Source organism: Mustela lutreola, chromosome 3, assembly GCF_030435805.1.
Source record: "Mustela lutreola isolate mMusLut2 chromosome 3, mMusLut2.pri, whole genome shotgun sequence".
In the NCBI taxonomy this organism is placed as follows: Eukaryota; Metazoa; Chordata; class Mammalia; order Carnivora; family Mustelidae; genus Mustela; species Mustela lutreola.
In genome coordinates, this window is record NC_081292.1 from 22,082,145 (window position 1) to 22,094,829 (window position 12,685).

Consider the following 12,685-nt stretch of genomic DNA (forward strand, 5'->3'; position numbering starts at 1 on the left):
GTACAGAGGAAGGAAGGATGGCTGAATGCATGGTCAGAGAGTAGGGTCCCTCTAAAGAGAATGTGTTCTTCTCACACTCCCCTTAGCTTCCTCTTTGACTGAAGTGGGCGTGGCAAATGGATTGGGAGACTTTAGCAAGCAGAACCCTGGCATTAGCCAGGCATCATCTTTTCTTTCTCCTTTACAAACTCCGTCTGAGCTACAAAGACAGAAAGAGGCAATGCTTCCAAAGCACTCTCGCCCAGCGTCGCTCTCAGATGTCTCCCAAACACTAAGTGGATGAACTACAGGTGGTAGAGACAACAGCAAAAGCTGTGAATTGCTTCGTGAGCAGAACACAACTCTGTGATGGTTAATTAGACCTCAACCCGCCAGTGCTGGTCCCCCATTTACCAGCTCCACGTCCAGGTTTCTCTTAGCCTGTCAGCAGAGCCTGCCTTGAACCCATTCCAGAGCCCTCTTACTGATAGAGGTAATGAAAACTTGGATCTGTCCATTCCAAATCAGGGCTTCTTTGCTCCGTGGCATGGAAGATGCACAAAAGGGGACGCCATATTTGATTTTTATCAATTCCGACTCCCCAAGGACATTAGGCCTCTCTCAGAGGCTCAGAGCCCTTTGCATTTTCCCAATACCACATCTCTGAGTGAGTGTCAACGTTTAGTGAATTGTTTGCATGATTTTCTTTCTGTATGTTCACCAAAGTTTTACTATCACCTGACAGTAATGCAAAGGTGAATGTCTTCAAATTGTTGTTCAGGTGATAAAAGACCAGACTGATGAGTGGTTTCACACATTACAAAAATAAATAAATAAATAAGAAACTCTATCTTTCAAGTGAGGAGGTACAGGGAGAGAAGAAACTAGATATGTTTAGAGAAATTTTACACTTTGGATGGCTGGTCTTTTTTAATATATTTGTACAAAAAAATAAATAAATAAAAGGGGCCCACTGTAAAATATTTCTCTACATCTACATTCGTTTTGAGCTGCTATAGACTTTCAGGTTCTCAAAATATGACTTATCCAGTCTGGTAATGCATTAAAAATGTGCTGTGGCTTAAAAAAAAAAAAAAAAGAAAAAGAAAAGAAAAAAAAATGAGCTATTGATCTTAGAAGATTTTAATTTAGATTATTTCACTTAAAAGTGTAATAAATGGCAGGGCTCATTTTGAATCACTAAGACAGCAATTATTTTAAGAGTATCAGTCATCTGTGCTTCCATTTTAATCAAATCTCTTTATAGAGTTTTTAGACAGTATTTGAAATAACCACATAGCCTGTCAGTGAAAAGGTGTTTTGAGTTTTATGTCAAAAGTTGAAGAGAAATTAGAAAGACAACTCTTCGTTTTAAAAGACTAATAATGACAGATGGGCAGTTGCTTGTATTTTATTTGTGAGCAACTGTTGTTTTGAAAGGCTTTTCTTTCTTTCTTTCTTTTTTTTTTTTTTTTTTTTTTTTTTTTTTGAGAGAGAGAGAGAAATGGTATAGTATCAACTAGAAAAATAACCCAGACTGTTTCTGAGTTAAATTTGCAAGGGTGAAAGTCTTTGAAAAATTAGGTTAAGAGCAGTTATATAATTTTGATGACCTCTAGGCAATGAATTCTTGGTCATGTTCATAAGAAAAAGGCAAATATAATAAAAAGAGAAAAGATGAGACAGACCCTGCTGTTAGCCTTAACTTGCAGTTTTACCTTGGAAGCCAAATACTTAGTCTGAAAGGCCTTTTACCTCTGACATTTTCAGGCTTCAGTGAAGATTTCTTTCAGGCCTTCATCTCTCGAGCTGAGACCATGAGCCCTCCCTTAATCCTATAAAATTCATTTAGAGTCATCTTTCCTGACATCTGTACATAAAGCAATTCAAAACATTAGAATATAAATCACATCTGAGGGATTCATCTGAAATTCTATTTCACTGTTTAATAATTAAAAGTTGAAAACCTCTCTGTAGCTTTATAGCACTCTCTAACAAGAATAAATTTTCTTGATAAGGCACCCTCATCCCAAACAGTGGAAGCCGTTGGCATATTCTGACAGATGAGTTTATTGATTAATAAATTCTATCCTCTGGGATGTGACTCTATGGTGGAAACTCTTATTGAGGTGTTGTTACATATTCAGTTCCTGAATCATTTACCCATTTACAAGTGTGTGAATTTAGCATAAGTGCCTCCATTTTCTTGTTCTTAAAATTGAGATGGGCAACAGTGCCCACTACACAGTGTTTTTGCAAGGATTGAGTCAGCATGAGTCAGCACAAACCTTGGTACACAGAGACCACCACCTATGTTGGCTACTATTATAATTGTTATTGGTTTTGTGTTGTTATTCAGAAGAAGCCTTATACTTCACAGAAATAAATTCTTTGCAAGAGAGGGCCTTCTAGGAGGACAAAAACAATGGTAGCAACAAGTTCTTTTCATTATTTGCTGAGTTTTAGGCATTTCTGGGAGTGTCACACCATTAATTTTCAAAAGCCTAAAAACCACAGCAGTATTCTAAAATATCAGGATCGTAGGCAACACTTTATGCGTGGAGAAGAGCTACGTGGCAGTATCAAGATTTCTGAAGGGCTCCTGACTGAATATTGGTCTCCTATATCCCTGACTTAGGCTTGAACTCACTCACCCACATCTGAGTACTTTCTACTGATAAAATCATTGCCCCTATTCTAAGACACATACTTGGAGAATAGACATATTAGGTCACTATTTCCTAAGGACAACTGGGTAAAAACTGAGTCATCAGACTTTTCCAATTTCACTGTAATACCTACATGAGGAGAAATTTTGATGATGGCAAGAAGAAAAAGAGTGACCTGGATGGCAGGCTACTCAACAGTGTGTGAGGTATGCTGGGAATAATGTGTAATTAATAATTCTAATTCTAATTCTTCATATGAAAATCAAGCAGACTTGAAAGTAATACCTGTGATTATTCCACTCTTGCATTCTGATATGTTTCTGGAGCACTAAAAAGAGTGGATGTGTGTCTAGGACACTAGGAATTTCCCGTAGTCTACCCTGTATTATGTCTAAGCCATAGCCCTCATGAGCAGGATGTCCCTTATCCCATTAACAAAGGAGCTCTTCTCCCCTCTGTAAAATCTCTATAAACTTTCCCCAAGCCATTCACATTAAAGCACACATTCAACACACTATATAAGTAACAAACTATAGAAATGATCCCTGAAAGTATAGTCTTTCAACACACTATATAAGCAAGAAGAATATGCTTGCTCTGCAAATGCAACTTCCAGATAAATCCTTAATCCTTCTTTCCTATCAGCTTACACCCAAGCACCTCCTGGATTAAAAATCTGGCACCACCAATGGCTTTGCACCTGTGATGCCTCTGTCCAGAATGATCCTCTCAGATCTGGCCCTTTCTCATCACTGAGGTCTTGGTTTATCTCCCACTGCCTCACTGAGCATTAACTCAATGCTCGTAGAATGTGTAGAATGGCTCTGTAGAATGTGGCTCCCCGTTCATGCCACCCCCCCCCCACCAATCACGTAACTTTTGAACTGTCTTCCACTTAACTGCTAACTGAAGTGAACCTATTTCACCTGTTTGTTTGGATGGCATCTGCATCCCTTGTCCAAAAGGAATCTTGGGGAAAGAAAGGACTTTGTTGGTCTTTTGCCTGGCACATAGTAGGTGCTCGATGCCTATTTGTGGAGTGAAGTAAAATTCTGATTATGGAAGAATAATCTAACATGAATACTTACTGCTACTAAAAACCAATGCAAACCAAAGGGATCCAGGGGGAAGGTGCACGGGCAAGAAGTAATTACCCAAAAAGGACAAAGAGAGTTGGAACAGAAGACTGATGGGAGAAGACAGGGCAGGCAGAATGGTAGACAGTGATGATACCTGGCAAAGATAACCTTGAGCAATTCACGAGTTTGCCCCCATCACATGCTAACTGTAGCAGTTCTTGCTGGCTTTCCATTTAGAGAAATGAAGAAGGTGATTATCTTGGAGAGCCTAAAATAGACTTGAGACCTCCTTATTCTCATTCCTGAGACTGCTCCAGGCCTCCCTGGCAGTCATTCCAGAGGGCTGACTTAGTCATTTTCATACAGCTATGGGATATATCTCCAGTCTATATGTCTCTTAAGGCTGAGAATCTGCTGAATGAGGGGAAGTGGGAACTTCAAACCTCTGGCTCACTGAACAGCCAGTTAATTCACTTTTTTAAAATGATGCGCTGTGTAATGGGAAGGCTAGGGATTTATAGATGGCAGGGGTCAGCTTAGCCTTTGATGGGGGAATTCACTCTAAGCGATTACCCCACCGCTTAAGTGTTCAGTAATAAAACTTAATTCCTTCAGATTGATTTTCCACTTTCCATCATCATCAAATCCTTGCTACTCCACTGAGTATACTCCCTTGCTGTTCAAAAGCAAGGAATTCAGAGAGCAAGATGGGAGGAGGTATGAAAAAGGAATGTAGGGCTTCAGTGATGGTTCTTAAACATTGGTTCTTTCATCCAAATCCTTGTCTGATTTCCTCTAATAATTATTTCAAACTGTAGATAAGCAGTATGTTGGCATTTTCCAGGAGAAACTTTCCAAAACACAGCAGAAAAGGAGGGAAAAAAAAAAAAAAGAGCTCAGATTCCTAAGTGGTATGTGTCTGAATTCTCTACTTTGATGGATAATAAAACAAGGTGTTTGTTCCCACCTGGAGCTAGTTCATCACTTTCTAGTGATCTATTAACAGTTTTCTACAACACTTGTAGATATCTCATAACCCAATGGCCTGAGAGTTTGCTAAAGGAGCAGGTGATAAAAATGCAATCTCTAAATAATCTTTCATGTTCTTAGTTTACAAATCTCTTTTGTTTTCCAAATCTACCCATGCTTATTGTCAGAACCTCTTTCAGAGGAACCTACCTATTGTATCATGAGTTATAATTATTTTGCATATTACATCATCATCCTAAAATAAATACTCTGTGAGGGTGGGAACCAAACCTGCCATATCTCATGGTTTTTCCCAGGAGTCAAGACCTCAATAAGTTTTATTGAAATGAATTGAATGGATAAAATGTCTGCTATAACCATTTCTGTATGTATATAGCTAAAAAAGCACTAGAACCTCTCTGCGTGCTGGCATGTTAGCAAAACTGTTATTCACATCTCTGAGTCCTAGAGATAAGAGTGCAGGAACTTGTTCAATCAGAATCAAACTCCAGTTCCTGGGCAGCTAGGCTCAATATTACAGAGACCTCTCTAAACCTTAAATGTCCTAATAGCAATGCCGTCTTTTGGATGGCACTAACACTGTGTAACTTTTTTCCCAATAGCACACAAGAGAGGAAGGGAAGATATTATTCTCTTCATTTTTAAGGTAATGCATTGAGTCATAGCCTAGATAGTGAACTGCTTTCATTGCATAACAAGCATCAGAGCAGAAATCTGGCAACCCTTAGCACCTAAGTTTCTAGACTACTAGTTCATTCTTTTCCCACTAGCCTGCTCTATGACATATAGCTTCCTAATGCTGTCCTTTTCATACTTTCATGTGCATACAGATTGCCTGAGAATCTTGGTAATACACAAATTCTGATTCAGTATGTCTGAAACAACACCTGAAATTTTGGATTTCTAATAAACTCCTAAGGGATGCTGAGGATGCTGGTCTCCAGACCACAATTTGAGTGGAGAGGTTCCAGTGGGCAGTGACCATGCTATCCTGTCTTTATATCTCCACTGCTTGACACATAGTAGGTACTCAACAAGTATTTATTGACAGGGAAATAATGAATAACCAACCATGCTTGACCAACTTTTGGTATCACAGTGTTGAGCAAATAGTAAAATACTCAGGAAATAAGTAGTGAATTAAAGAATTAACTGAGCAGCCAATGCAATGAAACAAAGAAAGTGTTGACTGTGAAGAACTCCATGTGATCACTTGGTGGTAAAACAAAAGACTTTCAGAGAAGGAGCATCCTTGGAATACACCTCAGTGTTTGCCCTGTGCTAACTCTTGAGGCCATAACAACTCAGTTTACTTATATACTTTCATCCATCAGAATATGTTCTTGACCCTATACATAATATGATGACTTTTTCCAGGTGCTTTTTGTGCTTTGAAGACATTGTCTCCCTCATACTTTGGCCAAGATTCAACAAAGTATAACAATTTCCACATTCTCATTTTTGCCCTGGGGAAAGAAATCTGAGTTGTCCCAGTCTTTCCATCAGAGCTAAAATTAGAGCCCAGATCTTGTCACTCAGCTGATTCTGAAGGGGTTTTTCATATATGCCACTTCCTTACCACACAGAGTTCCTGTGTGGTGAACAGGGTTTTATACTTCAAATGAAATATTTAACTGTTCTGAACTGAGTTATGAAATAATGGGTTCTATTATGAATAAGAGATGAATATGACAGAACTTAATTAGAATTCTCTGAACAGTTGGTGAGCTAGAACAATATAATATACATTAAGCCATTTTCTAGAAATCCCATTCTGAAGTCTGGGGCACAAGACACTCTGACACTTTGAATCTATCTCAGGAAAGCATGAAAACACTTGTCATGTATAACAGCTTATGAATGGTGTTACCTCCACAAACTCCTAGGAACAGGAGTGGAGTTTTGTGGGGACAATAATTAGAAGAGAGAGGAATGGGATGGCCTGCCCTTCAGAGGAATGGGATGGCCTGCTCTTCATAGAGGGATGTAGGCCATATGCTACTGCTTATATCCTAATCTCTGCAGCGTTACTCTTACCAACCTGGGACCACTGGGCTCTCCCCAATGCACAGATTAGCCCCATTATCTAAGACATTTTCAGATGTTGAGCAAGAAAGACATTTTTGGATTTGAGAACCCCAAACTCCTCAATTATAAAGAGAAAACTAAAAACAAAATAAAACAAAAATCCTCCACCAGAAGCAGAGATACTTTGCTGTGCAGCTGCCTGAAATCATGTAATTGGGACTCAGGTTCTCCTCCATCTCTCAGCTTTGTGTTCCTCCATGTTGACTTCACTATCAGGAAGGTGTCCTCTTGGGGTGTCAAGATGGCCGCCTACTTCTCAGCAGCCCTATTGGAAAGAAAGTGCCTCCTTGGCTAGCAGTTCACAGGATTCACTTCAATTTAGTGAGCTTAGTCCGCTTGCCCAAGGCTAAATAAACCAATCACCATCACCAGAGATGTATTCTTGGGCTGGAGTTTTGGAGAAGTAGCTCCCCAAAGGAAACTGGAGGAACTGTTACTAAAAAAAGAAGGAAGGGATGATGAGTATGCCAGCAAGAGAGGTCTGATATTATGTGTGATCTTTTATTCTGTCTGAATTCTGATAATTAGGTCTCTTCTTGTTTCAAAAACCCAGTCCCTAGCTTGAACACCATTTCTGATAATTGGCTCCCAAACTTTCTTTATATTTGGATCTTGTCTTGGTAGCCTGCCTGAAAATAACAATAATAATAGCTAGGAATATTTATCAAATACTTACTCTGGGCCAGAATTTGTGCTAAATGCATTATGTGTCTAATTTTATCATCCAAACAACTACAAGGATTTGTTTTATCTTAACTCTGTGTTTAATTGAGACAGCTGGGGCGCAGAGTTAAGGAGTTTTCCCAAGGTAACATGGCAAATATGAGAGGACCAGGATAAAAAGTTCTGTTTGATTTCAGAGTCTAAGCAATTAATCACTGTACTCTGTCCTCCCTACATTTTCATGGACTTGTCTACCATTAATGCTTGCCCGTCTTATGGCAGGTCACTTGATATCTTCAGACCTTAGTATCCTCATCTGTAAAATGAGAAAGAGGATACTGGCCCTGATCTGCCTATGTCATTTCTCGGGGCTGTTGTGAGGATTAGATGAGGTGATGTACATGTAGCATTATGATTATGATTATTTCTTATGTAATTAAGCAAAATTGCAGATACAGATATAGATTTGGATATAGAAACACACACATCACCCAGTTCCCATAGTCACTCACTTCTGGCTCCCCCCAGAACACACAGCCTTTTCAGCCAGTTCCCTGATCCTCTCAGACCCTATGGGACTCCATGTATTTTATCACCCCCAAAAGGTGAAGCTTCATTGTATGCCCAGTGTGTGACCTGGTGTCCGGCCACCTCCTGCAGGTTCTTTACTTTCAGCTTTTCACACCCCTGCTCTGCAAGTCTGACGGCCACTCCTGGGAGGACATCTTGCCTTTCCCTGGGTCACCATCCCCATGCAGTACACCGTGACATATGGCAACCTTATGTCATTCCTCCTGCTCATTTTATCTTTCTTGCCATTTACACCCACAGGACTGGAAAGATATCCTCAGCTCTGTCATTCAGAGTGAGGAAGGGACAGAATGCACAGTGTTAGACTTCAATTTCCACCTATTTGATGGCTTTTTTATTAAGCTAATGTTGCTGAACTCCTATAAAATTCAGGGAAGTGGAAAAAATCTGGACAAGTCTCAGCATTTCACTCTGGGGCCACCCTAAACATCCAGAGGAGTCACATCTTCTGTCTTCCTTCTTAGAGAGGGTTTTTTTTTTTTTTAAATCAACATATTTTTATTCTAATAATCTTGCCCTGTATACCTACCTTATGAGGTATAAGGGGGATTTTAAGACTCAGAAATGCTTGGTACTAGAGTTTAGTGTTTCACAACAGAGAGGGCTTCGAAAAGTCAATAAAGAAAGGGTAATTCTGAACATCTTAATCACTATAATTGCTGATCTGTCTCTTCTGTGAAGCATTTTCCTGACTGGTACCCAGGGTGACAATTCCTCTTAGATCATCCCCTCAATAGAATATCTTCCTTGAATTCTCAGTATTTATCCTTAACAGCACTAAGGCTTTTTGTTAAAGACTTTTTACCTTGGTATACAAAGTTGAAAGCACATGAGACTGTTGAGACAGCAATTTTTCAGCTTAATAACAGTGTGTCTTCAGCAAATGTAAATACAGATGTTGTAGTTTAAATGGGTGTTTCAGCATTGTCAGATAAGGGGCCATTCATTAAACACAAGTGAGCAAACAACTTCCCAGCCAAAATATACTCAGGGCTCTTGGGTGTTTATAAAATCTGGTTAGTAGCTTCTCTTGTTCTCTCCCATTTGTAGTGGATGGATTTCAAAGATGAATGGAACACTTCTTCCTGACCTGAGTGATCATGATATGTGATGGATGCACGGGAGGATTTTCTCAGGAGCTAGAAGTGAAGAAATTTGTCCCTATAGTCCATCACCATCTTTTCCCTAGTCAAGCTACTTAATTTCTCTGAGATTCAATCTTCCCATTTAGAGAATGAACAGCACTTTAACTTACCTCTTACCTTAATTTTCTTTGGAGAATTTTCTGTTCCCCACACTAATGAAATTTACATGAGGCTGTCCCCACACACCCTTCTTCCAAGGTCAGTTGTATGACAAAGGCCTGGCCAATCAGTTTTCAATCCCTCTGGCCACTATCATTGGTTCAGGTAGAAGCACCTGATGCAGAACAATCCAGTAAAACTCAACCTCAGGACTTTTGCTGGAACCATCAGTCAAGACCATCCTCATTCTATGGGATACCCAGTTTAGGAGAAGGAAAGCTAGAGCCATGGAATGCCACCTCATGGAGAGGGCCTGCCAGAGAGCAAAACTGACACAGAAGAAAGAAAATCATTAAACAAGTGGTTGACACTGAATCCAGGAATGTACGTTTGTTCAATCCCCAAATAGCCAACAGCTCCAAGACAGGATCACAATAGATGCTCAGTAGCAATTTGTTAGAGGAGTAGATAAGGACGTTTTAGATATGGTGTTGTTCAGCTTGTAGAGGCGAGCCAACAGGACTAAGGCCAAAGCTCCACACCCATCCATTTAGCTTCAAGGAATCTCAGCAACTTCTGGAATCTTCTCTCTGTCATGAAGAAGCTGTGTGTGGACACGGCTGCATACATGATCTTCACCCTGGCTTCATCATCTGTGAAAGTTGGGTAATAGTGGTTCTCTGAACATTTTTTTAGGATGGTTGTGATTATCTAATGGCACCATGAGGTAGGGATCATGCTCCATTCTTCTGTTCAGGTTGGGCACTGAGAGGGTGTCCTCTGAGCACTGTCCACTCCCTGGCTAAAGTAGCACTGACAATTCACCCTTTGGAGCCATTTATGGAGAGAGTTTTTGTACAAATAAAAATGGAAAAGTCTGAATGTAGCATATCAGACCTTCTGTGGCCATTGTTACATATCACTGTAAACACCATTCTGCTTATTCTTGTCATCTGGGAGCATATGATTTTAATTTGCCCATTTAAAAATTGGCTTCCTGCATGGATTTCCCATCCAGCAGTCCTTGTGCAGGCAAAATTCCTGTTAACTTTAATGAAAGTTTTAAACATGAAATGTTGCTAGGAGGTGGCTGATATTTTATTCATACTGCTGCTGATAGTTTTGAATGTTTTAATTGTCCCACTAATGCCCCAAGACTGATTAAGGAAGAAACATAGTTTTACTCATCAAAATTTTTAAAAAATTATACAATATTAAGTGATGCTGATAAATATTAAACAATAAATTTCCCTAGATCTTCTTTCGGTAAAAATTTATATCCCTAATCATATATTTCAGAGCAAGCCAATTAATACCAGAATGGTAAGATTATGAGAGTGAAGGAGAGATCATTGGAATGAACTTGGTTTTGCTGCACTTACTATAACTTTTGAAACTTTCTCAAAAAGCAAAATAAAAGTTACAATCCCAACCCCAAACCACTGTCTTTGAATTGTAGTTGATTTTGTAATGACTTATCCTGTAGATTTTTCAATGTTAGTTACTGCTGTTTTTTAGCTGAGCAGATTTGGAGAAGTTGCATTTATGGCTCAAATATCCAATCTAAATTTGGTTCTCTGATAGCAATGGATGGATGACTCTCCTCTCATAGGAATGATGGAACTTGGATCGTTGTGTCAATCACAGATAGTGGACGTCTGGCCCCAAATAATAAAACTCTGCACTAAGAGATGGTATCGTCTCCTTCCCTTAAATAACAATCCTCGTTTCTAGCTGGTATAAGAATTTCATCTTCAATAATTGATCACTGTGACAGAAAATCGGTTGTTGGCAAACCATGTTTAAAATTATATTATTCAATCGTTCTCATCTCAGAGACACTTTCCATCTGCTCCTCAAATCCAATGCACATAACAAGACACAGGTTCATTCATGCCATAACTGATTACCATTATTTTTAAAATTTACTTTATTTTTTAAAAAGCAAAGGCAAGCTTTCCTCTGAGTCCTCATGGCCTATATTTTATATTTTGATATTAAATTAAATACAGAGTCAATATGGCATCCTGCTTTGGTAATAACACAAAATGTTATCAAGCTCATTTTAACAAGAGTGATGTCCTGGCAAAGATACACTGTCTATAAATCTGTTTATTTTACACAGTGGAAATGAATAAAGAAAGACTCATAATACAAGAAAGTCAATCAGGGGCCATATGAGAAAGTCTTGGGATGCTCTGCTCACCCCATTTCTGTCATTTAGAGATTTATCAAAGAAGATACGGTATTGAAAGTAGGATCATGTGGGCCAAGTTGCATTTTCCTCTGAAGAAAATGCTGATGACTAAGTGTTAATACAGATAAAATGGTGTTCTTCAGTACAGCATATGGGGGTCATGCATGACTGGAGAGAACATCCCATTGGCATCACTGCAGAGGTGACAGGTGTATCACAAGCCAACTAGCTTCCAAAAGAGAAAATGCCAGATCATTCTGCCATGGTGCAGGCAAGATGTAATCATTCTAGAACCATATGCATGGTTGAGTTCCATTTTTAAAGGTATTTGTTATTTGGTGTCTAAATGGGCTGGAGATTCCAAGGGGAAATCAAATGGTCTAATTAGAGGTAGTATAGACTAAGAGAATGAACAGTGGACTGAGAGCTGATTCAAGTTCTGGGTCCTGCACTGTTGCTAAAGCTCTAACCTTTAGAAACTCATTTGATCTCTGTATCCTCATCCGTAAATTGTTGGCCAACAATGAGAGCTGAACAAAGCCAAATCCAGCACCAATCTAACAAAGAGTGATCACTAAAAAAGTATCCAAAAATGTTGATGTGCAATGAAAGTGAAAAGAAGCCCCACTCCTGTTCTCACATTCTTGACATCGCACCTGAACTGCCATGCCTTTGTAATTTGAAATGTAAGCTGGAAATGGAAAATAAACGAGAGGGGCATCGGTAATGGTAGGTTTCCTGCATCAGTTCCGCTGGCCTGTAGGATCCAGTTATTCCATCAAACACTAATCTGGGTGTTGCCATGAGGATATTTTGTAAATGCCATTAGCATCTACAATTGGCTCTTGTTAAATAAAGGAGATTACACTCAGTAAATAATATGGATGGTCCTTACGCAATCAGTTGAAAGGCCTTTAGAGTTAAATCTGAGGTCTTCCAGAGAAGAAGTTTTGCCTTAGATGCAACAGTGAGTCATGAAACACTACATCAAAATCTAATAATGTACTGTATGGCGACTAGCATAACATAATAAAAAATGGAAAAAAATAATAAAACTGCAACATGGGGGGGGGGGGCCTGGGTGGTTCAGTCCGTTGTGCATCAACTCTCAATTTCATCTCAGGTCATGATCTCAGGGTTGTAGGATATAGAGACTTGAGTTGGGCTCCACACTCAGTGGGGAAT

General features: G+C 39.3%; 1 pseudogene; it reads right to left on the minus strand.

The window, feature by feature from the left end:
- Nucleotides 1-3,135: 3,135 nt before the first annotated feature.
- On the minus strand, nucleotides 3,136-3,209 carry LOC131828248 (small nucleolar RNA U3; annotated as a pseudogene).
- Between the last annotated feature and the right edge of the window lie 9,476 nt (nucleotides 3,210-12,685).